Genomic DNA, 27,382 nt, shown 5'->3' on the forward strand with positions numbered 1-27,382 from the left:
GTAACCGCGTTACTGAGCACCCTCAAATCAGTTTTTTAGACATAAACAGAGGATACATCTAAAATTGCAGTTACGTGACATTATATTCTCTCCTATTAAAAAATAAAGGGATCAATCCAGATCTGGTGATACAGGAAAAATATTCCATGTGTAATAGGCATTATGTGGAAACAGGAAGCAGAAAGGCTAGAAGCCTTTCGTAGAAGTAATTTTTATCACGTTGGAATGTCTGATGACCGCCCTAGGATATTTCAGCTTCTCAAAAATAAAGGAAAACTCAGAAGTTAGTATCACACACACACCAGCCAAGGAAATATTTTCACCCCACAAGAAGAAAAAAGGTGAGCTAATGTGCCCTCGCACTGCACTCCTCAGGGCGGTTCCCATGCTCCCTCGGAGGAGGAAAGCAGATTACAGCCGTACAACGGTGAAGGACATGCTCCATGCTCAGAGCCGTGGGGACACCGGAGACGCCATTCTCCATTCACGGGGCATGGCAAGCCTTTCTCACAGTTCGTTCCTAATATTTTTCTTACCCCCCTGTCACCACAGAGATGTTTTTAAGGTCGCTGGCAGACCTTGAGTTTTCATCCAGGGACCCCCAACAGAGTCTTCTCAATTAGGCAATAACTGGTCCGCGAGGAGCTTCGCTCATTCATTCAATCAATGTGATTTACCTCCTCCTCGGCGCTGGGCCAGGTGCGAGGGATGACTAGGAGGCACAAAGCCCATGCCTGCATAAGGCAGGAAGGAGCTCGGAACTTTTGAGACTCTGAAAAGAAAGCTCTGGAGGCCAGAATCTAGGGAGCAAAGCAGAGAGGAAAGCAGGGGCAGTCACACTGGACACCCCCACCCCATGGCGAGGACTTTGGTTCCCAAGAGCCAGCCTCACCTCCATCTTTCAGAGGATATTTCATCCGCTGTCCCCACCAGCCCGTACATGAGCCTGCCTTCTCGCCACTGGAGGAGCTGGACCCACAGTCACGTATTTAGATGAAACCCACGCATCAGGTCTTGGCGTGGCCTGAGACCCTCAATGGCCATGACAAGGCTCTGTATTTATATAACAAGCCCGGCTCAAGTATTTTTAGGCCCACTGTTTAGAAACACACGAGAGCGAGGAAGAAAGAGAATAAATATGGAAATCAAATGTAAAAACTTCTGGCTCTCGCAACCAGCTTCCTGGGGGAATTTTCCTCTGTGTTCTTTCCACTTCTTCCACTCAGCGGAATGACTGCTAGTCATTAAGGAAATCTGTGAGGAGCTCACGGTACAGGAATTGTACACCAAGGCTCCCATCCTCATTTGCATATCCCATTTTTTGATTGGCAGCTGTACATGAAATGCCATATCAGTTGAAAGTATGTTGTGAGCTGGCACTAATGATCCTATGGCTCCAGGGAAACCTGCCATATTGTAATTTGGCTATCAGGCATGAAAGAAATAATTCTAAGTGCCAGGAATGCAAGACTGAATAAATGTTTCAGTGCTGCAGGTTGCCAAGGGTGACACTTCTGATTTAGTATAAATGAATGCCCCGTTGCCTTTGGGGTGCCGGGAGTTTGCATTGTATCTGAGCCGTGTGTATAAAACATTAGTCTAGGAAAATGGCTTCAGTGTAAGATGGGAAACAGAGGCCTTCTCCCAGAAGGCGCTGGAATGTTTACAACCAATCACTGGAGGAAAGGATTTTGCTACCTTCTATAATGACAGGCAAACAGGATTTGCTTTTCCTGAGATGGAGAATAATGGTTATGTTAACTCTGCCTCGCCTCGTCTTTTTTTTTTTTTAATGAAATGCTCTTTTGTAAAGAAAATCACATCTGTTTCTTTTTATATATGAAAGGGATATAAATTCTTTTTTTCCTCACTCTGTGTGAATAGCCCGTTGGTTTTACCTTGGAATTAAATAACCTTTGCTGATGTCATCCGGATTTCAGAGGTCTGGAAGGATGGCTGTCACTTCCTCTCGTTGGCTTCTGACTTCACATGCTTGCCTCTACCTAGAAGGCCTTCAGAAGTGGGAGCAATCACTCTCGCTTGAATTTTCATTAAGGCCCCAATGCAAATTCCAGGCATATCTAGCTCCATAGGGCCTCACTTTCTGTTACAAACCCCCGTGCATCCACCATCTGAAATGCAGAAAACAGTTGTCTAAAGAGGAGGGCCTTCCTAGGAGAAACAACAGGAAGTTTGCTCTGGCCCGTGGTCTCAGTTGACCATCTGGGTCCCGGCTTTGGGATCATGTTCAGATCTGTTTTCTTTCCCCTTGATTCTGTGTGGGGATATTCTTCAGGGATGGTTTCTGCCTTTGGACTCCCTTCCTTGGACATCATTAAAGTACAGGTACCTGTTTAGACAGGACAGAACAGCAGTCATAGAAAATGCCATGGTCATTTGGCACTGTAGGCGAAAGCCAGAGCGGGTAAACCATGTCAGGGCTGGGGGCTGTCCAGATCTCTCTCGTTCTCAGGTCTCCAACTGGGAGGAATCCAGCCTGACTCTGGGTCCTCTCTTGTTGGGAACTTCATTAGTGCCACTCGCCTCCAAGCTGGTGGATTTGACAAGAGCAGTAGCAAAAAGCTAAGGCTGTGTTAAAAGATCATTAAGAGTAAAGTCAGGTTTACCCGCTCTATCAGAGCGACGGAGAAAACGCCACACCGGTCCCTGGAGCCATTCCAACACCGTCATGTTGCCCTACGTTTAAAACATTTTAAAGACTCAATAATAAGATGACAAATATTTTTTGAGCACCTCCTGTGTGTCAAAAACTATGTTCTGTGCTTGCGATAGAATTCACAGATCCCCTGAGCTAGAGCATTCTGCAATATTTCCACTCAGCAGGGGGAGGGATTTTAAACTGGACGTAGGACATGCTGGAGATGTCATTAATTCAAACTCCCATGTTTTATCTTCAGTTTTCACATTGCTATTGCGGGCCACAGGGAGGGGCCTCCTCCATGTCAACGGAGGTGCTCACAGTTTCTTCGGCCACTCTAAGCTTGGGCCCTGGGGGTGCTCTGGCTGGCTAGGCACATCAGGCATGTTCCCATCATCTCGGAGGGGCGCTCGGTAGTTGTAGGGTGTGGCCTTGTTGACCAGGCTGGAGTACTTGGTGCGGGGGCTGAGGTGGGCAGACTTACAGCGAGGCCCCAGATGGCAAAGGACACAACCAGCACCAGCTCCTTGGCCCAGGCATTCTTGGGGAAGGTGACAGGCCTTGCGGCCATCTTGGTCTCCCAAACTCACATTTCGTATGCCTTCATTTGACATGCAAATTATTGAGCATTCGCTGTGCAGCAGGCTTTCGGGATACAAAAAGAAGTGAGGCAGGGCCCCTCAAGGAACTCCTAGTCCATTGGGAAACGCACGCCAAAACGCACAAACAAAAAACCCAAATCTACTGTGAGGATACAGGCGTTTACGGGGACTTGGGGCCAACGGTCAAGAGCCTGACAACTGTAGTCACAAGAGAAGAGGCCAGTTTAGAAATACAGGAAGCAAGTGGCCAAGTTCTTCTCTGTAAATTTCAAACAACAGTGTCGGTTAGATTTAAACTGAGACAGCCTCCACGTGCACCAGCCCTGCGGCAGGGGCTCCAGTTAGGACTTTCACGTGTGTTACCTGGCTTAATTCCTCCAATGCGAATTACTCACGGAGAAGAAGATTACAGAGGTTCAATATTCAAACAAAATGAAGTAAACCCTGTGGGCAATTAAGAATGTACTGGAATGCTTGACCTTTTCCCCATTTGTTCTCAGAGATTTCCTAGAGGAAGAAATGTTTGAAGACCCAGACGTCCCCATGTAAAGTCCCCCAGTATTCCTTCCTTCAGTCTAACTCAGTGCTTAAATATTAGCAGGCACAAAAATGGCTAAACACAGCTGACTCTACAAAACCATTCATGCTGTATTTAAGGGGGATTTCAGGGATTTTCCAAGGTAATTTTGTTCGATGCAGTCTTTTCTTTAAGCCCTGACTTAGAGCTCAACTCCTGTGTGATACCTTCTCCACTGCCTGTTGAAACAGCCATGAGAGACTGGAGGAAACTATCTAACTTCACATTGGGCCTGGAGGAGGGTAATCATGGAAGACTTCATTGAGGAGGTGACTTTCCATACTGGAGAAATTAGGAGAGAGAATTCCAGGCAGGACAAGCAAATGCCAGGAGGTGACAGAGAATGCACGCTTTGGTTGAAATGCTGGAGGTAAAGTAGTGACAGAGATGAAGCTAGCAAGGTAGGCAGTTGGCCATGATCTGCTGTTTGGACATTATTGGGTTGGGTACCTGCTTTTTGCGAGGTCTCTAGATCTTATCTTTTTCAACTGGGGGGGAGCTGACCCCCAGGGGACATTTAGCAATGTCTGGAGATATCTTGGTTGTCACAACTGAGAGAAAGGTGCTACCAGTATCAGTGGGTAGAGATCAGGGGTGTTACTAAATATCCAGCAAGGCACAGGACAGGCACCCACGACAAAGAATTATCTAGCCTGAAACGCCGTAGTGCGGAGGCTAGACCGTTTGCTGCTAAAGCGTTGCTGCTTGTTTTCATGTTGTCCTGGTGTCTTGGAGGTAAATGAAAAGCTGGTTAAATTTTGTATCTTTGAATAAGAATGTCTCAGGACAAATATTTATTTGAGATTCCTGTTTCCTTTTGAGCCGGGGGTGTCGGGGGGGGGGGGGGGGGGGGCTAGGCAGGGGAGAGAGTGACTTTAGAGAGAAATATTAACCTTGCAAATGTGCACATTTTCAATTCACATCCTAGTGACAGGCTACAACTTGTAATCAGTATAAAATGATTTTCCGGGAGAGTAAATGCTTATTTTCACTGTCTTGATGTTGGCACTGGATTACTTGGTATTAATCCCAGGGTGACACAGTCACATTTGGAAGCCGTGAGATTTATTTGGATGTCTTGTGGGGCCAGGAGCAGCCTTCATTTTACATCCTTGATCTTGGAGAATTTAAATAACAGAGCTGCTTTTCTATATACAGCTGTAGTGTGAAAAGGAAGTTATCCACCCAGGACCAGTTCCAGGAGCCACACAAAGCCAGGAGAAGGGAGGATGGGGATGTCACCATATTATTGTCAACCCCATACTTAGCAGCAACAATTCTTAGTACAGCAAATAACAGGCACTTATTAAACATCAGCTGTGTGCCTCTCCCCTGGCACAAGAGAACAAAAAGTCTGAGAGCTTGGACAGGTGGGCTCCAGGATACACTGTAACAACCTCTTCTCCTATGCGTGCCCACACTACAAAGCTATGCTTGGTATAATGGTTCTGACCAAAGTTGCCATCGTTATCTCCTATCCATACCTTTTATCTCGGGCAGAAGCTAGCAAACTTTTTCTATAAGGGGCCAAATAGTAAATATTCAATTTGTCAACCATATGGTTTCTTTTGCAACTACTCAGCTCTGACATAGTGTGAAAGCAGCCAGAGACAATATGTAAACAAATGAGCATATTGTTTCCAATAAATATGCTATGTTCCAATAAAACTTTATTTACAAACCAGGCAGCAGGGCCGGATTTGTCCCGGAGGCTGTAATTCACCAGCCTCTGATTGAGAGTAGCTCTGCCTTGTTTGAAAGACATTGCCTTCTGAAAATTTAAGCAACACTATTAAGAATCGTAAAACTATTCTTATGTTTTGACTCAATAATTTCACATCTCAGAATCTAGTCCTAAGAATATCTTTGGATTTTCACATGCAAGCTTTTGTATAGAGATGTTCACTATGATAGTACTTCTAATAATGAGAATTTGGAAGCAATTTTATTGGCCGATGAAAGGGCATCAGAGAAATCTTGTTCCATCATAGAACAATGGAATATTGGGTAATCTCTAAAGTAATCATTCTGGAGCGTTTTAATGATGTATAAAATGTGATATTAAGTCAAGAAAAAGTGAGATAGAAATTGTTCATACAGTTTAATTCTAATTAAGTTTAAATTTGCATATTCATAGAAAAAGACTAGAGAGAAATAGACCAAATTGTTAAGTATGGTTATCCTTGAATGGTGATATTATTGGGTGATTTTTCTTAAAATTAATCCCAGCATATAGTTATTAAATGAGGGAAAATGTTAGCATCCAACAGATTTAACTTTGCTATTCACTCATCGGACAGGAGACGTTTGCAACATTACTTAAGCATTCTGAGCCTCAGTTTACTTCTTTGTGAAAGACAAACAGCATCTGCCTTGCCAGATTGTTGTGAAAATTAAGTAATGTAATATATATAAAACGCCCAGCTGAGTGCTTGTGACATAACAAGTACCCAACAAATGGTAACTGTTAATACCATGATGCTTTGTTCTAAGTAGTTTTGTATCTTGTGTGTAGTGATGATGACACAAATCTGTACAAGGGATTAAGTTGCACAGAGCTACACACACACACAAATGTAAAAATTGTCAAAACTAAGGTCTGTAGCCTAGTTAACAGTACTGCACCAAGGTCAATATCCTGGCTTTGATTATCGTACTGCAGCTCTGTAAGATTCATGCCACCACGGGCAGAATCTGGGGGGAAAGTACTTGGACTCTACTCTGTTTGCAGTTTACTGCGAGCCTATAGTTATTTTAAATTAAAAAGTACTAAAAAAAATGAAGTCTTTTAAAAATTATATCTGCTTCCATAATTTCCATCTCTTCCATTTAAGCGAAGTGGGGAAAGGAAGAGGTCATTTGTTCTCATTTAGAAAAGATAAAACAGAGGTGCTGAATGACCCTTCTCCAGGTCAACCAGAAAATCAGCAGGAAAAAAAATCAAGTCACTGGACATCCAGGACTCCTCCCAGTTGCTGGCCCTGCTCACAGGTTGTCCTGTGTTTCGTGGGGTTGAGGTGCCCTCCACAAGGAATGTGGCCTCTGAGGTTGAAGGGTAAGCCTGCTGTCCTCCCTTTAGGTAGATGTGTGTAGAAGATGCTCTCCGGGAAAGGGTTGCAGAACAGAAGCTAGAATGCCATGAACAGATATTCCCAGTGGACGTTTGGAATAAGGAGAGCCAGGGAGCAAGCACCAATTTCAAAGAAAATCATAATTGCTCAAGCGTTTTCATATTCGTATTAGTTTTATTATTTTTATGTATATTATTAAGACTGAAAATAAGTTTTATATAAATGAATAAAACTGGCTTAGAGTTGGCAGAGTTACAGCTATCCTTGCCAAAAACTCAATTTATTAATTCAACAAATATTTGTTGAATGTCTACCCTGTGTGGGCACTGTTCTAGAAGCTGGAGATGTGCTAGTGAACTATACTGATCCACTTTCTGCTCTTGAGGAATGCAGCTCAGGTAAAAAAGCAATTGATTTAGCCTGAGATTTCCCACATGCTTAACATGTGCCTTAAAAAGCTACATGGGCTTTAATCTCCCCTTCTGCGAAATAGGTTTTTGGCCTTATATAGAGACAAAAAACACATGTGCTTCCTAACTCCACCTCTTGTATCCAAGGCAGACATCACTAATCAATCATAGCATTCTTTCCCATTGAGTTTCAAGGAAAACACAGACTTCAAATCCTTCAGAACAAATTGGCACTATGGGCATTTTGGGTCGGTAATCCTTTGCTGTGGAAAGCTGTCTTGTGCACTGTAGGATGTTTCATGGCACCCCTGAACTCTACCATCCATAGGCCAGTAGCACACTCTGCCTCCATCCCTGTTGTGACAGCCAAAAATGTGTCCAAGCATTGCCAATTACCCCTGGTGGGAGACGAAAATTACACCAGTTGAAAACAACTGCTCTAGGTAGATGCTCCCAATGATTAGAGTTAACAGCTAATAAAAATTATTTGCCATCTCAGGGCCAGCTAATTTCTTCAGATCTCTTCTGATCCTTCTATTCTATGATTCCGTCAATTTAGGAAAAGTGGACCAATTGCTCTCTCTTTCTTTTAATGTCTAATGGAAACAAAATTTTTTGATAGGGAAACTGAGGCAAAAAGAAGTTCAATAACTTGCCCAGCTTGCATAGTTATTGGGGGCAAGGTCAAAAGGCAAATACACAGTTTCTGAGCCCAATGCGCCCTGTCCATTGTGCACTCTGGGTCTAGCACAAAAGACTGGCCTGAAAATGTCAGTCAGACAGACGTGCCCAAAGACATTCAAGAGCTCGAACTCATTAGGAAGCATTTGTCTCCAAGACATGGACATCAGCATTTTTCGCTGAAGAAACCAATCAGGATCAAGGCCTCATGGGTAACCTGAATAAAAATGAGACCCGAACCTTGCATTCAGGAAGCTTCCTAGAGAATGTGAGTGCCGAGAGAGTGGAGAGATCCGTACATAAATTCTAGTACCAACCTCAGTTCGTTAAGGTCCGGCCCGTTTTGGCCCGGGTGTTGTACGCAGGAGAAATGCCATTCACATAAAGATGCTTGTAGAACAGTACACGTCTTTCCTGCAGCCTCTCCCAAAATGCAAAGGGGTGAGGCACCAGTTTAGTAAAAATCACTTTTCAATTATTTTTACCCACCCGCTTCCCGCAAAGCTCCAATTCTCATGAAGTGCCAATTGTCCCTAACAACTCACCAAAAAAGTGCTCCCTGGTCCCCTCCAACCCTGCCTCCCAGCTCTGTTCCACTTTCCCACGTCCCAGGTCCCTCCCCTCTGCTTCCCATGTGTAACTTCTCTGCCCTTTAATTGTAAACGAATCAAGACAGCACTGGCTCCTTTAAATACTTCTCTCACCCGTGTCCCTGGTTTAAACAACCAGGCCTAAGAGCCACGCTGGTGGAGCCACGTTCTCTTTAGCACACAGGGAATAGAGAAGCTTTAAGTACCATGGGGAAGGGAGCGTTCAGTCACAGGAGACAGAAGGGGAAGAATATGGGCAGATAACATTCAACCAGATTAATGAGTTATCTGTGAAAGCACTTCAAAAAGTGTAAAGCATAATATAAATATGTTGTATTAGAAAAGTAGTTTCTGGAATTAAAAAATGTGACTTCTAGATGAATCTCGAAGGATTGATAGAATCTGGAACTATGCAATTAGAATTGATGAGTGAGCAAGCGAGAAGTAGGTGCAGATGGCAGCACTGTTAGGAGCAAAGATTCCACTCGAGAAGGGGTTGAGTGTGTTTGAAGAGCCTGGATTGGTCTCCAAACTCGGGATCCTTAAGTTTATTTCCTGTCCGGGGCATTCTGTGACACATTTCCAAATGGAAAAATCATTCCCAGTTGAGCTAGCCAAATATCTTCAATAAATAATGCAGAAATTATTAAGACATTTTCCAGAGGACCCAGCATTTCCTGTCTTGACAATGGGGCTGGATTTGACATCAGCTAACTCAAGGGATTAAAAATAAAAGCTGTGGCCAATTCAAACTTCCCTTCCAACTGTTTTTCAATAATCTGAGATTGGGCTGCAAGACAATACTTGTAACCAAGTTCTTCAAACCATGTTAACAGCGTTCATTAATTCATGAGCACGGCCAAGTGGACATACCATTGACTGATCACTGTCCTGGGTGTGGGAATAAGAAGGGACATTGAAATAAATTACTACATCATTGGTCAAGCTACGGGATGTTACAAGAAGTGGGGGCTTTAAAAAAGGAAATGCTCCAATAACATGTTAAATGACTTCGGATTAATCAGAGAGACGAAAGTTGAAAAGGATTAAGAATCTGAAAGGGAATAATACAAAAATATTAGCTCATATGCACACAGTGCTTCCTATGTGCCAGCTGCTACCTAGTTGATTCTATCTAATTTATTCATGACAGTGACCCTAAAAGAGGGAGGTCCGTGGGTATCCCCGGTGTACAGATAAAGAAACTCAAGTGGTAATTCGCCCAAGGTCATTCACAATCAGTAAATGAAAGTCAGCGTGTGTCTTTCTAAGGAGCCTCCAGAGATAGTGATCAAGAGAGAACATTGAGAAAATCCTGCCCGGAACCCTGAAATTTACAGAAGCCATAGAGCAACCACCTCACCATCTCCAGGAAAACTGGTTGTCCGAGATCAAGTGGAAGCTTGAACAACTCAAAGCAGGGCTTAAACGAGGGTCTCTCGCTCCCAGGAATCACTCAACCTCCTGGGCATTAGTTTTCTCATCCATACAATGGGCATCAAAATATCTACTTCCCAACTGATAGATTACCTAGGAAACCTCTTCAGAAAGTAATAGCATGGCGAAAAAACATTTTATAATTAGGAGCATCTGAAGTCAGACAAATTGATTTGAAGCAGCACCACCAAAATTATTATGAGTTTTATCCATAGGCAATTTAGATCCCTCCCTAATTATCAGTTTTTTCACCTGTAAAATGAGAATCTCCTCCTCATACCTATCTCATCAGGTTCTAGTGAAGATTAAATAATATCATGCATGCAAGGATAATATCCTTTCACTCTGCTTCACACATAGTAAATGCTCGATAAATGTTAAATAATAATAAAGAAATCATAGCTACAACATGTGTTATGCTGTGCTTAATTACAAGATTGCAATACCTATTTTGATGAACCAGGGCATTATAGCTTGAGTAAGAAATAAGATAAATATGCAAACAACAGAACTTCAACCTAATAACATGACCACTCTCAAAGTTTAGCATATTACTGGAAATCGCTAATGGAGCGCTGCACACTCTCCGTGATGCGAGCAGCAAGGAAGCATGCATAATGGAACAGAGGCCCCGCTAACAGCAGACCCATGCCCGATAATTTAAACTTGTTTGTATGGAAATAAAGGAGGAATCTTTGAAGTGAGCCTTAATGAGATTCCGCTTGATCTTCCGTGTATCCTGGGAGAAAGAGTTCAATTTCTCCTCCAGCATCCAGCGCTTGTTGGTAGCGTGTAGGAAAGAAAGGGCCAACTTAAATTATGAATGGCCCTTCTTGTCTTTGTGATAGCAGATGAGGAGCGGGGGTGCTCATCCAGGGACACGGGGGAGATGGAGAGAGAGGACCACAGTTCTCCCCCAAGGTGGCTTCTGAATCAGAAACTTACAGGAGGGCTTGGTGGACTGGAGCCTCAGGAGGCATTCATCACGGAAAGGAGAAAGTTACCAACTCTCAAGATCGAAATGAGCTGGTGGGCCCTGGGGGGAGATGCTGGTGTATTAGCATGGCCCTGGACCTTGTCACGTCCACTGGTACCCAAACGGCCACATCTGTGCGGGAGGAGACCTGGCAAACAGTTGACACTGCTGAACCACTGCTGAGCTGGCTTCTGCCGAAGTCTGAACATTCTGGGGTTTGGTCAAAGCGGCCTGACTGTCAGAAGGTCCCAGGAAGGGAGCATGTGTCTTGGCTAGCAGGCGACGAGTGTATGGTCATTAAGTTTCTCAAATCAGTAATAGGAGAAAAAGGTCAAGTGAAGCCATGGGAGAGGGGCTGCCTCACTGGGTGGCCGTTAGATTTGTAAGGAGAAGATGCGTGTAGAGTGCTGGGCACAGGCTGGCCACACACTGTTGAGCACTCAGTACGTGGCAGATGTCATTTGTTCTGTTTTTACCTTTATCATTGATCTAGGGCTTTTTCACGTCTGCAGCCTTTCAGGCTCAATGAATTGCAGCTAAGCCTCTGAGACTGAGTGTTGGTTGAATTCCTTCTGCCGTTTTGACGCGGAGATGCAGCCTGACTTGAAGTCGCCGTGGGTAACGTGTGTTGAGACTTTCTCTGCGCCATGCTGCTTGCTCAGGGCTCTCGTTCCATCACCTCATTTAATCCTCACCACAGCCCTAGGAGGAAAAACATGCTTTTTTAGCCCCATTTCACAGACGAGAAAATTGAGGCCCATAGGGGCTTCATCCAAGGTCATAAAGCCAGTAAGCAGTGGATTTTTGAAGATTTGGGGGACTTTTAAAGCCAACACCTGTCTGATTCCTGGGTCTGCTTTCTTAGTCATACTCCGCATGGGCTCTCCCGTGACTCCCCCTACAGGAGAAGGCTGCCCTGTCCTTAACTAGACTCCCAGCAGGGCACAGGGAAGCACAGAGCTCGGTGTATGCTAGGGAGTGTCTCAACCCCTCCGCGATCTACAGCAGTATTACACAACTCCAGCGCCAGGGAACTCCAGCACACAGCGAAACCGACCTCCACCATCCCCCGCAGCTGTCTCTGCTCACACAGCCTCAAGAATTCAGTTCCCAGCCTATTTTGTCTTGACTTTCTAAAGAAGAAGCTCTCATTTTTAAGCTAACATGTACTGAGGACCTATCACGTGCCAGGCTCTATGCTAAGAGGGTCTCATGAATTCAATCATTTAATTCTTAAAACTCTTGATTCCCATTTTGCCAATGAGGCTGCCCAGGCACCTACAAATTAAGTTAACCAGCTCAAAAACAGGCAGGTGGTGAATAGGCGCCAGGACCCAGTCCTACACCGTTCAGGGCTTGTGTATGTGTTTACCTCTCTCTGCCTGATGCTATTCTCAGTAGGAGAATGGCAGTGATCAAGACAGATCAGCTGCCTGCCCTCAGGGACCCTACATTCTAGATGGGAGAGAGGGGCTATGAATAAATACACATCAGAGACAATACAAAGATCATTTCTATGAAGGAAATCAAAGCAGGAGAAGGAACTAGAGAGTACAAGATGTGGGAAGGGTGCTGGTTTACACGGGGTGATCAAAGAAGGCTGCCAGAGGAGGTAATATTTGAACTGAGGCCTGAATGAATGGAGGGAAGCGGGAAAAACATATTTCAGGCAGTGGGATTATCATGTGCAAAGGCCCTGGGGCAGGAGTGAGTTAGGGATATCAGGGAAATATCAAGAAGGCCCTTCTGCCCCAGTGGAGTAGAGGGAGTGAGTGAGCAGAAAGGGTTAATCATGCAGGCACACGTCAAACTACACAGAATCTGTATCCTTTTCTCCTATCTACTACAGTGCTCTTCATCTCCAAAGCTGCAAAATATCAACTCCAGTCCAAAAATCTGCTTTACCTGAGTGTCCTCCTCTCTGCCAGTTCCCTGAGTCTCTCTTTCCTTATGTTTAACTTATTACCAAATGCAGATGTTCTGAAGTCCATTCTCTTTTTAAATCATTTGAATTAAACTAGGATAAATGTCCACCAAGAGATGAGGAATGAAGAGAAACTCTCTGAAAAGTGTCTATGCAGTGTGTATTTTCATATTCACAGCTGTCCCTGCGGACACAGGCACCAGCCTGCGGGTGTATGTGGGGACAATATCATGTAGGAGGAGTATCGATGTGGCTACTCCCACAGAAACTTTCCCACCTCTGAGAGCTGTAGAATGAGAGGACGCATTGGCATTTTTAATACTGAAGCATCTCAGTAGTCAAGTCGCCAAATGAGCTTCATATTCAGGCGTGAGTCTTAAACATTTCTAGCTGGAGGTCTGAGGCTCTGAGGTGTCTTGTGCATCCTACACCTCCTGTGGCAGTAACCTGAGTCTAGAGGGCTATTTCCTTCTGCTGAATGGATGCATTCTTCACACGTTTGATTACTAACCACAATAGTGAGCCAAAAAATTAGAATTAAATAAAATAAGCAGGTCATAGGATAAGTCTTTGAGGAAGAAGCAGTCTTTTAATAATCAGTCTCTATGCATTTCATCTCATCATTATGCTAAGATGCTGAGAGAACCGGATTTTTAGAACATGATCTGGTCTTTGAGCTCAGAAAAAAACACATTCTCCCATTTTATCTGGCCCTGACTTTGTGTCTACTCAATTACAAATTCCAGCTCAACCTCTTAGGGATGGCCTTTTTTTCCCTTCCTTTTTTAAAGAGCAGGATTGGAATTTCATCGTATTGAACATAAACGGGAAAAAGTACATTGCAGAATAAAACTGAAAATGCTTTTATGGAATTTTCATTATAAGGCTGCCTATAATGGAGTTGACCTCATATTCACCTAAGATTTCTTTGGCTCCAAGTTCAGATTTCATTCCGATTAACATGTTAATGACATATATCATTTAAAGAGCCCATCATAACTTTTATCACATCATGTTACATCTATTTCCTTGTAATTAAATCAGAATTACAGAGTGTAATTACTTTTCTTTTCCTGAATACTCACCCCTTTTCAGACATTTAAATTCAAGTGCAAGTACTAAAAGACACTTGAAAGTAACAACCTAATAAAAACATTATCAATTAATGAAAGTGTTGGGTTTCTCCTATTATCTGGTTTCTTTTTGACAAATTCCTTTCTCCCCGTGCACTTTGGATGTCAAGTTGTGATTGGTCATATCCAGTCAAATGTTTCATGAGTTCTTTGAATCCTTGGGGCTCTAGTCTCCATTAATATGCAATGTTCTCACACATAAATATAATTACATATAATTATTAGCGGAAAAGGGGATCAGATAAGGTTTATTGAGGAAATATCCTATAATTACCCAAGTCCAAGTCTTCCCTTTACATGTTAATTCAACCAAGGGTTGGAGCCTGCAATCATTCCACCTATAATACAGCTATTGACTTTGACGTCACTTTGGGAAGCTGATCGCTGGTGGCAAGACCACAAAAGGTTACACCTTTGTCTAAAAGACCTAATTACAATAATTCTACAAAGACTATAGGCCCGGAGGTGATTACCTGGCCACTTTTGTTCTTCCAAACCCTCCCAAACATAGAATTTAAAACTTATAGTTACATCATACTTAATTTTTAAACCTTATTGTAACTTCGAGTAAAACCTAAGAACATGCAAGTAATTCACAGGCATGTGATTTTCTATAATGATCAGTGAGAATTATGTGGGCAGAACTGCTAGGGACTAATATATATTATTTGAGTATATGGGCACTGGAAGGTGAGTGGAAAAGCAAATCCTTTGTCAGCAGGAAGGCCTCCATACATAGATCAATTTGATCTTCGTTTGACTCTTGTTGAACATCTTGTTGAACCATCAAGGGTCAGGGTCCTATTGGGAACTGAGTGTGATAATTTGGAAGAACACCCAAACACATAGATGTGTGTGTGTAGCTAGAAGAGAGTGAGCAAGAATACAAAAATGGCAGTAGAAAGAGGGAACCATTTAGGTAGCTCTGTGGGCCATGAAAAGTCGTATAGATTTTGTTCTAAGAGTGAGAGGAAGCAATAAGAGGGTTTTAAGCCAGGAAGTGCCACTATCCGCATTACATTTCGAAAAGGGTAGTCTGTGGTGTGGAGCCTGGATTTAGAGCCGGGGCAGGAATGGAAGCAGGTATACATTTAGGATGCTGTTGGTGCCCCCTAGGGGAGCAAGGGCACTGGTGTGAGTTAAGGAGGCGCCGGTACAAAGGGACAGCCCACAGTTTGGCAGCTGAACAAGCAGCGGCTACTCTGCAGCCTTGTGGCAGCTTGTAGGAACCCCTGCATCCTCCTGACCATTTACTGAACAAATGTATCTTACCTTCTATGTGCCAGGCATTGTTCTATTCCCTAGGAATGAAAAAGGGAACAAAACAGACAACATCCCCGCTCTCATGGACCTTAAATAAGGAAGAAAAACATCCAACATAAAACTAAATCATTACACAATATAATGTCAGGTGATGATAGGTGTCTTAAAGAAAACTGAAACAGGGCGTGAGGGTTGGGAAGGATGGAGAACGAGGGAGCGACAGCTATTTAAGGGTATGCACCCAGGGAAGGCCACATGCAGGGTGTGATACCTGCTCAGACCTAAGTGAGGTGACATCAAGATGTGACCCACATGTCAGCTATCCCCACATCTTCCTAATCCCAACCCACGGCATCTGTTTTCACTTGATGGCACCCCAAGCAGAACTCGGCACCACTTCAAGTTCCCTCAAAAGAATCCTCTCTCACCAGAGCACCAGTGAGTAACAGAGACATCGGTCAATCTTCACAAGGGAAACCCAGCATGGGAGGTAACATCACCCTGCCGCAGCAACACCTGATGAAGCTTCTCATGCAATTCTCTAAAAAATCACAGAGATTTCTTTTCTGCCCCCTCTCCATGCGGCCCCCAGCTTTCTTCTTGATTCCTTTTGTTCCCACCAATGTCCGGTCCTGCTTTCCTCTACTAAGAGGAGCAATTCAGCTCAGCCCCGATTCCTCCCACAAATACTCCAACATCCTCGGCAAAACAAAGGCCTTCTCTGAAAAGGTGACTGGGGACCATTTTTGCCACCAAGGGGCCTCATCTCCCCACTTCTATCCCAAGCGACTCAATAAAGTATTCTCCTTAAAACACGCAAGGCCTTCGCAGAGGAAAATTCTGGGGAATGCAATTGTCGCCTTGCAAACGGGTTGTGGATTGGCACACCCCTACAAGTTCCCTTCTTATTTAGCCCAGGATGTGGAATCTTCTGGAAAATGAGCAGGAACAGAAGCCACCTATCTGTACAGCTTCTTCCTGTCCATGGTTTTCTATATTTATTCTCTCTCCACATGTAAAGTCAGGCTAAGATGAGAAGGTAGCTGAATTCTTGCCATGCATCTATGGAGTGTTTAGGCAGAGGTTGGCAAACTATGGCCAGTGGAAAAGTTGTCTTGGAACACAACCACACCCATTTGTGAGCAGATTCTTCGTGGCTGCTCCTGCGCAGCAAAGCAGAGCCGAATCCTTACACAGCACAAAAGCAGCCATATACAAGACAAGCGGGCGTGGCTGCGTTCCAATGCAACTTTATCTCTGGACACTCAGATCTGAATTTCATGTAATTCTGACACATCCCAAAATATGACTATTCTTTTGATTTTTTTTTGTCAACCATTTAAAAATGTGAAATCATGCTCAGCTTGCAACCCTTCCAAAATCAGGCAGGGGGATAGATTTGGCCCGTGGGTCCCAGTTTGCCACCCTGATTTAAGGGGTTGTTGACAAACATCAGGGTCTCTTGGTTCTTGACTCAATCGCAGCATTGCAAGGTGTCAGCATCCTCCTGGGAGAAAGCAGAGCCAGGGTCCAGCTGTAACTGGTCCCTCCCTCTGCCTTCTGGTTGCCTGAATGCGTGTCCTCCCACAAGCGATGCGATCCCTTTCAGTTCTCAGAGCCTGGAGTCTGAGCTCTTTGAAGGAAGGGCATACCTGTTCACCCCGGGATCTCCAGCATTCAGCACAGAGCCCAACATCTAGCTGGTACTCAAACCACATTAGCGGAGAGAAGAAACCAAGAAATGTAGGAAAGACAGAGCATCTTTTGTGCCATTCTCAAGTCAGTCTCTAATATTGTTAATGCTTATGACAAGATAAAACCATTACTTACTAGCAAAATGAATAATTAACCATTTCTCAAAACCTAGTGGGATGGACAAGAAGGAAGCCTGGGAGCGATGAGCACCTATGAGTGATGCATCTAAATGACTTCTTGAAATGCAGAGCCCACAGCCCCCACTCTGCAACATTGCCATCGATTTCCAAATGAGTTGAGGCCATTTCCTGACAGTTTGGGGGAAAAGGGCCAAACCGTTAGGTTCCTAGCCTGTCTTCAGCGTTTTACAATTAAGAGCTGGCCTTGTTTAAAGCTCCAGCTGTCATTACCTTGAATATTGAGAGAGGCCACTTTGATCCAAATGGAATCTGACTGCCTGATACAACCCAAAGTTAAGCTGCTTCCAGACGCATCATTCACTCTGTAGATCACCCAGGCCACTGATGTCTGTTTCAACTGAGCAGCGGGCTGTTCTCACGATGGCGCAATGGAGAGCTGATGTTGCATGAACTTTTCTGCTGTTGTTTCTTTTCCAGCTGACAGCTTCGCCCTGCACCCTGGGCCTGCCTGTTCATCTCACGGGGATGGTCCCTGATTTCCCTCTCTTGCGATTAGCCTGGGCAATGATTGGGATAATTTAGGACGAGCACCGCCTGATCATCTGTACTGTTACGACAAATAAAACATTTTAATATGAGCAGTCACTGCGTGTTTACTGTATCATATTGCTGAGAGCTGAACGGATGCCAAACACTGTAACACGAGGGGGGATGTGAACTCCAGAATGATGACACTAATAAGGAAATTACAAAGGGCCCAACAAATGGCATTTGTGTTAAATCAATAATGCTCTGTTTGGTTTTTTTAATTCTAATCTTTCTTCGAAAAAAAAATTATCTTTCTAAACAGTTGGCGATTCCTATGCTTGTTCGTCTTCCTGAACATAATTAAAAACATGTTGTGGCGTCTACTTAAGACATCAACTTTCCCAAGGCTGTCTCGTCCACTGCGTTTTAAACAAAGACACTTGTTTTGGCATTGTGCCCTTAATTAATCATTTGAGGCTTTGTTGCTGTACCAAAAAAAAGTGTCTTTGTTTAATGATTCATCACAAGCCCAATTTCCGTAGAACTTAATCAAAGACAGAACCAAACCAACTTACAAAAATAATAATAATAATAATGTAGGCCTTGTTCTCAGGATGTTATTTGATGAAAGAAATAGTGGTATATAACACCCTGTAAATAGAGGCTGCTTAGGAATTCTTTCATGGGGATGAGATGGACCCTTTGCTTCCGGAGTTGAGAATGGAAGCCCTTTATCGAGAAAACAGAACCTCTGATGATTCAATGAATGTCATTTAGCTCTTGGACCTTGCCAAGGAGGAGGGAAAGCCTCGAGTGGCCCATTTGAAAGGGCCTTAAGAATTCACATCTTCCTTTGCAAATGTCAAGGTTCACTCTGAGAAGCAGATGGTGCATCACAGGATAGAGACCCCGGGACTCTCGCTGACTACTCACTCTGAGCCGGCCAGGGACCCTTCCCTACTCTCCCTCTGCCTTGAAACCACTAGCATCCTTCTTCACCAAACTTCGCTCTCCAGGGACATCCCTGAGCAGAATCCACTTAGAAGTCCCTGACATAAGAAAAAGCAAAACAAGCTGAGCCATCTAAATGACACCAAGTCAGGCCTAGGATTTTGAAACAAGTCTCAATAGGATAGTGAAATTACTGGAGGAGGAGGTGTGTCATTTCAATGAAATCGACTTACATAAAGCATCCCTTTCTGAGGGTGGCGTGTGTGACGCCCTAAGAAGGAGTTTTGAGCATTCCGTTATCGTTATCACTTTACTAGTAGGATTACTCGTGTCTAGGATCATCTCTGCTACGTTTGTGAGAATTTAAAATGTGCGATGTTGATCGTTGGTACTGTTTTGAAAACACTTTCTTACGAGCTGTAATTCAATGTTCCTTAAATCCTGTTGCTCCGAGTCAAATATTATGGTAATTGTCATTTATGGAGCACTTTCTTCATGCCAGGCACTGTGTTCAGCACTTTTGGGGCATCTTCTCCTATGAGATGGGAAGTGCTGTCCCCATTGTACAGATGAGTAAGTGGAGGCCTCCTTTGACCCGGAGTTCTTCTACAGCCAGGACCACGGCCTGGGTCTCCCCTCCACCTCCCTCCACCTCCCTCAACCTTCTTAATGAGATGTTGAGTCCCAGCCAGTCTCCAAACTCAGCTCATCCCAGACTTAGCACGGATTAACGTAAGAGGAAGAAATCATGATCATCTCCCTAAAAACCGTAGGCAGCTTTGGGAGTCTTAGTTCCCAAGAGACCCTGCGTCTTGACTGTGTGGTGGGGATCAGGATACAGTCTGGAAGAGGGGGGCTGTAGAATCTGACAGGCCTGGCCTCAAACCCCAGCTCCCGCTGTGGGCCCCAGGGCACTCACATACCCTCTCTGAACCTGTTTCCTCACCTTAAAAATGTAGCTCATCACAGTACCTACCTCATAGACAGGATTAAATGAACTGATTCAGGCAAGAGCAGTTAACAAAGGGCCCACGCATAATAAATGATAAAACATGGAACCGTTTGTGGAGTGGGCATGTCACCTGCACGGTGATCAAAACATCCTTTTACTTCTTTCTCCATTTAGAATCAAAGGGAGTAAACTTTCCCTGCCCTCGGATAAAACTTGAGCCGCCCAAGACTCCTCTGCTCATTCTTAGGGAAGGTGGGCTGCAGTTACTGTAAGACTTGACTTAGGGACTCGATTCCAAAGTCAGACCGACCTTTCCCTCCTTTCGCTTGTCAACTCAACTTCAGATCTGTGTTCCTACTCTGGGCTGGAGGCCTCCTGCAGGAAAGCGGGGAGGGGCTGGATTCTTCTTGATTTCCCTCCTCCGGCTCTCCCCACTGCTGATAGCAGCTTCAGCTCTCCCAGGGGCCCCTGGCCGTCTGGGGGGTGAGGCGGGCGGTGGAGAAAGGGACGGACCAAGAAGGGAGTTCCCCTGCTGGGTGGCTCCCAGTCTGCACTCCAGGCCGAGAGTGAAAGCTGACTCTCTTTTTTTTTTTTATTGGGGTCAAATATACATAACACAAAATTGACCATTTCAACCATTTTTAAGTGTACAATTCTGCAGCATTAAGTATATTTATATTGTTCTATAACCATGACTGTCATCTATCTCCAGAAAAAAGCTAACTCTCTATCTCCTGGTGCCTTGGTCCACTTGGGCGGCTGTAACAGAACACCATGGACTGGGTGGCTTTTTTTTATCAGTGGGTGGGGAGTGGGAGGGCGGAGCCTTACAGCGTGTGGTCCGGGCACTCACGCAGAGACCCAGAGAGCAGCACGGGCCCTGGGAGGACTCAGGGGGCAGCTCTTGGCCCCCCGGAAAGCAGAGCAGGTGCCCCAAGCTCCATACTGGTCCTCACGCCTGCCCTGCTCCTGGCCAATCCTGGCCCCGGGGTGAGGGTCCCAGAAGAGGGGCCAGGCTGAGGAAATAGATTTATTTCTCACAGTTCAGGAGGCTGGAGTGGGAGGTCAGGGTACCAGCGTGGTCGGGTTCTGGCGAGAGCCATCTTCCCAGCTGCGCATGGCTGTTTTCCCCTAGTATCCTCACACGACAGAGAGGAAGAGGGAGGGGGGATCTCTGGGGTCTCTTATTAAGGGCGCTAATCCCATTCACGAGGGCTCCACCCTCATGACCTCAGCACCTCCCAAAGGCCCCACCTCCTGTACCATCACATTGGGGGGTTAGGATTTCAACATACGGATTTTGGGGGGACACAAACATTCAATCCACAACTCCTGGATTTTCACAAGTTATTTGGACGGTTCCTTCTGGGCTCTCTCTCCTGCCATTCTCTGATCCAGGCCCACACCTCCATCTCCCAGGGGGTGAACTGTGACTTTCCGCTCTGCTCCCAAGCGTCAGGGCCCCGTGGCTAAAGGACAACCCACACCTCAGCACCACCCCCACGGGCCCTCTGCCCCTCATGGCCCACAGCAAACACTCACCCTCCCCTCCCCGGACAAATTCTCAGACGTCAGGCTGGTCCCAGCCAGCAGCTTCTTCCTGCAGTGTCACCTGAGCAGTTAGAAGCCCCCTGTTCTGGGTGGGTTGCAGGCCCCCGCCACACCCTGCCTCAGCTTCCTGGGTGGGAGTCAGGTGCCAGTCCTCTCTGTCCCCCTGAGGACGGCTGAGATGTCTCCTTAACCACTCCCCACCCCTGTCCCAATTAGACTTGCAATTTGTCTTAGTTTGGGTTCCCCCAGAAGTTGCCACTGAGACGAGAATTCCTGATCCGGGGAAACACCAGTAGGAGAATGAGGCAAGGAGCCAGGGAAGGGAAGGCAGCCATCAGGGGACCTCATCACACAGTCTTCATGTGGAAAATGAAGTGTGCGGGCACTCCACCCCACGGAGAATCTGGGTAGCCAGTACAGGACACAGGCCTGTGTTATTCCACCCAAGGGGGAGAAGCCAGGGTGTTTGCTAACCCAGTTCCATCTATGATTGATGGCTGGGAGGTGTGTACACACAGGGGAGGCCAGGGTGTTAATTCCCATTCATTCACCCCTGCAGGGGTACCCAGTGGGCACTGGAGGCCTGGGAAGCCCTGTGGTGAAAGAATGCAGGGGGCCGCCGTGGAGATCCCGCAGGGGATCTTCTTCTACTTTATCTCTGTTGATACAAAGCCAGGGTGTTCCATGTTAATTGCACAAGTAGGTTTGGCCACCTAGAGAGAGGTGGCAGAATGAGATGACCTCAGCTGATCTTCCACATGCCAAATATTCTGTTCATCCAGAAGGAGCCAAGGTTCTCCTTGCTTCTACACACGGTGTAGCCCCTTTGCCAGCAGCCTTCCTCTTCTAAGTCATCCCCTCCCTTCCCCATCTTCTTACACCTTCAGCTAATTAGTGTGACTCAATGGTCAAAAGAGGCTCAGGTGTCCGGCCAGTGCTAAGCACCGTACGAGTAATTATGTGTGTGCTGGTAGGGTTGCCGGGCAGCTACCACCGGGACAACACAGAGAGAGAAGCTCATAGGATGTGCTTGTTCTGCCAGAGGGCAATGAATTCAAGACAGTTGTCACTCAAGATGAACTCATGTGGCTTCTGTGCTGTGCAAAGGGAGATACTCTCACTGTTAGACAGGACTCCACTCTGTTTATCCCGTGAATTAAGAAAGGAAGTAACACTTTCAAAGACGGCACCATGCACTGTTGATAGGAGTGTAAATGATTCCACCTCTTTGGGGGAGGAATTTGGCAGTAGCTGAGAAAATGTTTTCATTCTCTTCAACCTGCGAGTGCCTGGCTGGAAATTTATCTTTTACATGTATCTGGCCATGTCTGTGAAGACACGTGCATAAGGATGTTGCCTGCACCTACTGGGCAATGGCTAGAACCGTAGACTCTGATGCCAGACTTACTAGGTTTGAATCTTAGCTCCACCACTTGCAAGTTGTGCAGCCTTGGGCAGGTCACTTCCCCTCCCTATGCCTCAGTGTCCTCATCTGAGAAACGGGGCTGTTAAAGTACCTCTTTCATATGGTACATAGGCGATTAAATGAGTTAATGTAAGTCAAGCACTATTTAAATGTGGGATGTTCTCCACGCATTAGAACTGATATGCATTTTTTAGTTTTCCGTACTGGGAGATTCAAAATAGCCTTTAAAAAGCATGAAGTAAATCCCAACTTGTTGATACAGAACAACCACAAGATTTATTATTTGATGGATAAATCAACTGTTTATAGTATTTACCTTTGTGTTAAAAATAATATATAAATTATATCCATCACAATTGTTTCTCTAAAAAATTATACAGGGGGTCAGCCCAGTGGCATAGTGATTAGGTTCACAAGCTCCGCTTAGGCTGCCCAGCGTTTGTGGGTTCGGGCCCCAGGCATGGGCCTACACACTGCTTATCAAGACATGCTGTGGAGGCATCCCACATAAAAAACGGAGGAAGATGGGCACAGATGTTAGCTGAGGGCCAATCTTCCTCAGCAAAAAGAGAAGGATTGGCAGTGGATGTTAGGTCAGGGCCAACCTTCCCCACACTCACACAAAAAAATTATATGTGTGTGTGTGTATTTATACATACACTGTGTTTATCTATGTAGAAATATATCTGGAAAAATCAGAAATGAGCACTAGGATTGGAGGGGCACTTTTTATTTTTGTGGTGTTTAGATTTTTTTTTTTTACCAAATTCTTGTGCTATTTTTTTTTCCAGGAAAAATCTTGTTTAAAAGAAAAAGCCAGGACTATGCTCTGTGGCTAATAGCAGTGGACATGAAAACAGGGCTCATGAACTCATATTTCCACGTGGACCTAGGCTCCCGTGTGGGGCAGATCTGTGGGAAGCCCCGACTCTGCCACTTTCCAGCTGGGTGACCTGAGACAAGAAATGTCACCTCTCTGTGCTTCCTTCTTTTTTCCGGATGAAGAGGAGCAGCTTCTGAAGGGTTTTTAGAGGGCTGATTGCGACGATGTTTGTAAAGTGCCAAGGACAGGGCCTGTCATATATAAATAGGGGTTATCATTGTATATGGTGGCTGATTTCCAACCCCAAGCTTTAGAAAGGTGGCAGTGAATCAGGACGTTCACTATTGTCATTTATGCAAATTAAGAAGACAACACCTAGAGAAGAAAATATCTTTCCTGTCTCTCTCTCTCTTTTCCTTTCGTCTGTAACATAGCCCATTACCAAAGCCCTGAAGGCTTCTGTTGATGACTTAGACAATAAACACATTAAAAATCAGCAAAATGCCAGGTTGGCTATTGTCTAAGATCCATCTTTTTAGTCCAGTGCACAGCTTGGGAAATGCCTGTGGGAGGAAAAAAATTAAAATATGCAATGATAAAATTATCAATATAGTTGATTCTAGAGAAGCAGGCAATGCAGCTCGTACTGGTGTGCCCTCAACCGTGGCTCAGGCCCCACGGCCTCCTTCCACCTTCTCTGCTCCTTCCTCTGCTCTCCACCCATGCCCATCCCCACGCACCCCCACCCACACAATCTTCTCCTTCACGGGCCTCCTGAAGGATGCTGCCTTTCTTACCCTAAAACTGTTTTTTAGGTAATATACCTACCTATACAATTACCCCCAAATCCATGTAGTATCTTAACCTCATAATATAAATAATAAACAAAGATAAAGTACATTATGGTAAAACAACATGATATATATGTGTGTTTGTATGTGTGTATACATGTACACACACTCAGGCACTACCGTATTAGGAGATATAACAAAAGTCTGGATTTAAGAGAAGTAAGACAGTATTTAACTGACAACTATTTGCATCTTTTAGTTACACTGACATTTTGAAATCAAGGCTAAATAATACATGCGTGTGTGTGTGTGTACATCAACGTGAATCCAACAACTACCATAAGGGCAAGAGCCAGGGAAGGGTTTAAGCAGGGAGTTCACATGGTCCAATTTGCAGTGCAGGAAGGTTACCCTGGTGCCCACATGACAGGCAGACTCGTAGAGACACAAGTGGAGGCAGGGGGCCGTCTGGGTCCATTGCGATCACTGTTAGTGGAAAAGGGATCAGAGTAAGAAGAGAGAGTGAAGGCTCTCAGTGGCCCTGCCAGTGATCCCAGCAGGCACTTCGGACATTTGTTGGAAGTCTGAGTGGTCATCAGGATGGCGGTGTTGGGAAGTAGAGCAATAGAGGTTCAAATGTAGAAAGAACACGTGATTTGTTGACAACAGCAGGGGCACTGGACGTAATGGCAATAGCCAGAAAATCTGCTCATCTGGCCTCATTTCTTGGTACAGCATTTGAATTTTATTCACTTGTAAATAAAACCTGGACTATGAGTTCCTTGAAAGCTGAGTCTTTGCTCTTTTTATCTCTACAGCCTCATCATCTAGAACAGGGATTAGCATACCAAGTCTGTGGGCCAAATCCTGCCCACCACCTGTCTGCGTGAATAAAGCTTTGTGGAACACTGCCACACCCATTCATTAGCATGTGACCTGTGCTGCCCTAAGATGGCAAGGTTGAACACTTGATACAGAGAGCCTGTGCCCTGCAAATTCGGAAATATTTACTATCTGGCCCTTTATCAAAAAGTCTGTGGGCCCCTGATGTAGCATCATGCAGAGAACACTGTAGATGCCTCATTGATATCTTCAAATAATGACAGGACTTCCTTTCATCACAGAGAAAAGTAACCCACTGTTTCCTTTTTGGCTGGCACGCCCCTTGAACTACATCCCCACATGGGAAACTTTTTTTTCTGAGTCACACTCAATCTCTCCTTTGGTCCAGTCCTTTGGAGAATCCCTGAACAGCACTGGATTCAGGGGGACCCCTGAAGACAGCAAGCTGAAGCATCTCGAGCAGATGTTTCCTCAACCTTGGCACGATGGACACCTTGGGCAGGGTACTTCTCTCCTGGGGGCTGTCCTACGCATCACAGGATGTTGAGCAGCATCCCTGGCCTCCACCCACTAGGTGGCGGGAGCACCCTCCCCTCCTCTACATGACCATCAACAACGTCTCCTAGGAGGCAGAAAGCTCGTCCCAGTTGAGAACCGTGGCTCTAGAGAGAGAGATTGTAGATAAGTACTGGGGACCACTTGCAAATGTCCCTGAGGATGTTCCCCACATTTAAAAAAAAAAAAATATTTGACAGGAGTTTACACAGCTTCCCCCTGTAATATATTCTAATTACACAACTCAGACTATCAGGAAATTTCTGATGGGATGGACCCTTAGCAAGGATGATGAGGAAAGGCCTCACTGTGGAGAGAACATTTAAACAGAGGCCTAAATAACTCTATGGAGCAAGACGCGAGAGAGAAGCCAGTGGAGAGGCCCGGCTTCAGTGTGTTACCCGTTCCGAGTTTGTGTTCTGAAATGGGTGGGGGAGGCCTCTCTCTTGATCGTCCTCATGTTCCCTTTCTTCTGATGTGAGGCGAGGAGCCTTAAAGTGGTCCTGGATTCTCTGAGCACCTTCACGAAACAGCCCTCTTGATTAGCCTGACGATGCCTGAGGCTCTCCTATGGATTTCCTAATGACTGCAGTCAGTGCCATGACCGAGCGACTCCCAGGTTCTCAAGGAGGTTTCGCTGAACCTGAAGTCTTCTCCTGCCCGTTCCTCCCAACCCAGCCCTGTCCCCAAAGGCATCAACAATAAGACGAGTTCCTGGAAGGGAGTGAGCAAGGCTAGGATGGCTAAGAGGATGTTCGAGTGAGTGAGGCCTCTGATTACCTCCTCTATGGCCAAAATATAACTCTCTGGGGTTATCATCCTCTCTCCTCCGGCCCCTCCAGTCGGCTCCTTTCTTTCACCCAAAGGATGAGCCATCTGTACAATGAACCAGGTTATAGGTAAGCAACAACTTGAGAAAAAAACAGACATGTTGGAAAGTTGCAGCTAACTGTTGGAACGAAGAGGGAAAAATCAATCATCTTAGGCATTTAGGCAGATTTACGGACCCGGATGTTTGTTCTTCTTGTACCTGGCCTCTTAGACACACAGCAGGTGGGAAGCTGAGGCGTGTATGGGTGGGCTCTGGGGTCCTGTAGACATGAGCACGAATCTTGGCTGCCCTGAGTAACTGTCAGATCTGGAGGAGGCCACTTAAACTCTTTGGGCCTTCATTTCTTCCTCTGCAGAATGGAAGGTCTGCTTTGGAGGGTTGCTATGAGGATGAGAGATAAGGTGTGTGTTAATAATAATAACAAAATATCCACCATGCATTGAGTTTCCACTGTGTACTAGACACTGCGCTAAATTCTCAACATAAATATTTCATCCTCACAGTAGCCCTAAGAGGAGGTCCCTTATCACTATCCCCATTTTACAGGTGAGAAAAGTAAGGCTTGGAGATGTTAAACAGCATGTCCAAGTTTGCCCACTTGGAAAGGAGCAAAACTAGGATTTGAACCCAGATTTATTAGACCCCGAATCCTGGCTTCTTAACCACAGGCCCCCCCATGCTGTGGGCCATCAGTAAAATCATTGTCAACGTGTTATGATGCTAGTCATCGGGAGAATAGGAGTGTGAGTGAGTGGACACCACTCTGCCCTCACTCCCGACAGACCTGGGCACTGTGAGCTTCGGCTGCTGCCACGCTGTGGCACGAGGCTTGAGTGTGGCTGCTACTTGCTGATGTACAGTATCCCAGGACCTGCGAGACACCAAGCTGCTGATTTCCTAAACCCACTGATGAGCTCAATGACTGGTGTATCCATGCAGTGCCGAGCTGTTCACTCCACCCCACTCTGGGTC

General features: G+C 45.3%; 1 protein-coding gene and 1 pseudogene across 2 annotated transcripts in view; one reads left to right on the forward strand and one right to left on the reverse strand.

Moving 5' to 3' along the window:
* Positions 1-27,382, forward strand: part of TSHZ2 (teashirt zinc finger homeobox 2) — a 434,675-nt gene that overhangs the window by 360,970 nt on the left and 46,323 nt on the right. The gene's annotated exons all lie outside the window — the stretch shown is intronic.
* LOC124248770 (NADH dehydrogenase [ubiquinone] 1 alpha subcomplex subunit 3-like) lies at positions 2,977-3,230 on the reverse strand (annotated as a pseudogene).

The sequence above is a fragment of the Equus quagga genome, chromosome 12 (genome assembly GCF_021613505.1).
Source record: "Equus quagga isolate Etosha38 chromosome 12, UCLA_HA_Equagga_1.0, whole genome shotgun sequence".
NCBI classification, from domain to species: domain Eukaryota; kingdom Metazoa; phylum Chordata; class Mammalia; order Perissodactyla; family Equidae; genus Equus; species Equus quagga.